Source organism: Arachis ipaensis, chromosome B03 (assembly GCF_000816755.2).
Source record: "Arachis ipaensis cultivar K30076 chromosome B03, Araip1.1, whole genome shotgun sequence".
In the NCBI taxonomy this organism is placed as follows: Eukaryota; Viridiplantae; Streptophyta; class Magnoliopsida; order Fabales; family Fabaceae; genus Arachis; species Arachis ipaensis.
Window position 1 is genome coordinate 22,301,078 of NC_029787.2, and position 2,693 is coordinate 22,303,770.

The window sequence follows — 2,693 nt, forward strand, 5'->3', positions numbered from 1 at the left end:
GTATTTTGCAAGCATAATTAGATAAATGAAATATTATAATATTTAAAATTTGAAAATTTTATGATATATGAATATTTTTGCAATTTTTTAATAAATGGCCAAAAGACTTTTAAAAATAAAAAATTCTAGAAATTGAATTTTGTTTTTTTATACATTCTTTAAATAATTATCCAAATATTCTCACAAATTTTTGAATTAAATACTAAAAGGATTTGTCAAATACACAAGTTATATACTTCTTATCAAAAATATTTTTTGGTTATTTTCATTATATTTTGAAATATTGTTTTAAGATATTTTTGTTGTTAAAAAATTTAAAGGATAGTTTTGTCAGAAAATTAATAATTAGAGGGAATTTTTGGTAATTTATCCTTAAAAGTATTTTTGATTATTTACAAAAAAATACAAAAAAAATCATTTAGTATAAAATTTTTTAATTTCAAAGATAAAAACATCTCAATTAAATATTAGACACCGATGATATGCTGGTATATTTCGTGCAATAATAATTTTATAAATAAATATTTTCCTTTGTCCAAAAATATTAAATCATACTTTTGTCAAATAAATTAATAAATTCATCAAATGTCAAAAACGAATAAAAAAAAATGAGATTAATTTACATAAAATATAACCACAAACACTAACAATGTATCAGCGCCTAGCGTTATATACTTATATAGTTATTTGTGCCCTACTAAATTTGAGTTAAGCCTCAAAGTAGTTTCTGATATTACACTCAAGCCTCAAAGTAATCTCTCAAGTTAATAATTATCCAAATTTATTTTCAAAGTTGCACTCCGGGACTCATAGTAGTCCCTGAAGTATTTGCCGTTCATCGGAACCTTGAAACGATGTCGTTTTGAACAAAAAAAAAAAGAAAAAGCGTAGAAAAACATCGTCGTTTTATATTTAAAAAATTCCTTTCTTGTTCTTCTTCAACACTTTCTTCTTCTTCTTCAACAGATCACAAAAATAAAAACCAACAAAATAAATATCACAAAAAAAATCAGCATTAATCAGAAAAGATCAATCAACTTAAATAGCAAGTATCAATCAACCTAAACAGCAACAAGCACAAAAAATAGCAACAATAAAAAAAACCAGTAATAATTACAGAATAGAAACATGATCACCAGCAACAATCAAATTAACCATTGTTATTATATTGAAACAAGATCAACAATAACAATCACCCAAAATATTAAAAAACAATGATTGAATAACTAAAAAAATTAAAAAAAAATTACTATGGCTGAGAGAGAACGTGCCATAGGAGAGAAGAGGGAGACCGAGTAGAGATGGAAGCTAGCGAGCAGCGCGACAACAAGACGAAATCTAGCGAGTGATGCAACGATGACAAAGAAGGTTGAGACTTTGTGCCTCTGCCTTTACTGTATTTGAATGTGAAAGACTAGGTTGGGGTGGAAGATGAGCGGCACGGCACTGAAACGGAGGCTGACGAGAGATGACAACAGCAAAAGTTGAGGAGAGCTCTTGTGAGTGTGAGAGTATGGTTGGGGAGGAGGAGGGCATTAGATTAGAAAGGAGACGGAAAAGAGAAAGGGAACGGACCTCGAGTTGGGAAAGTAGAGAAGAAAGGAGAAAGAGAATGACATCAGATTGGGGAAGCAGAAGGGGAAGGGAAAGGGTTGGGGGAGGGAAAAGGGATGGGTTGGGAATGGAGAAGGGAAAGGAAAAGGGTTTGGGGATGGAGAAGGGGAAGAGGAAGGGTTGGGGGAGGGAAAGGGAAGGGGGAAGGGAATAGATTGGGCATGTGGGGGGAGGGGTTCTACGCTACGCTTCTATGGAGAAGAGGAAGAAAATGGGGATGGGGATGGGGATGGGGAGGAGAACAGATTGGGAAAGGGGGGTGCTCTACGCTTCTTTTTTTTTTAAATTTTTTTCGAATTGGAGTCTTTTTTTTTCTTTTTTATTAATTATTTTTTAGTTCAAAACGACGTCGTTTCAAGGTTTCGATGAACGAAAAATACTTCAGGAACTACTATGAGTTACGGAGTGCAAATTTGAGGATAAAATTGAATAATTATTAACTTAAGCGATTACTTTGAAGTTCGAGTGCAACTTCGAAGACTACTTTGAGACTTAACTCTACTAAATTTTAGCCATTGAATTGATCCCACATACAAAGATGTCTTAACTCGGCTAATTTTTTTTATATGAAAAAAATATTGATGTTTTTTTTTAATGGAATTATTTGGTGTAATTATAGGTGAGTGAATTTTGTAGGTGGAGAGTCAGCACTCTGGCAACACGCAGCGTGCGTGTTGGACACGTGTCATCATCTTGGCAACACGCAGTATGCGTGTTGGACACGTGTCAACATCCAGACAACATACAGGATGCGTGTTAAACACCCTTGTTTACAAATTCATAATACTATAATACACTTCAAATATCAATATTCAAACAAAATACAATTTTTATCTCCATATTAAAAATAATTTCTATCTTTAACTCTTAGTTAGAATGTCTGTGATGAGATTTTGATTGATTGTGTGATAAACATTTTATTCGATCTAAACATTATTTTTATTTTCAGTATGATTTAAATTAGATATATTTTTTTAATATTTTAATTTAATTCGATCTAATTTTAAACGATTTGAATTAGATTGAATTTGTGGTTTTATAAATAAAAAAATTATATAATAAATTTTAATATCAAATCT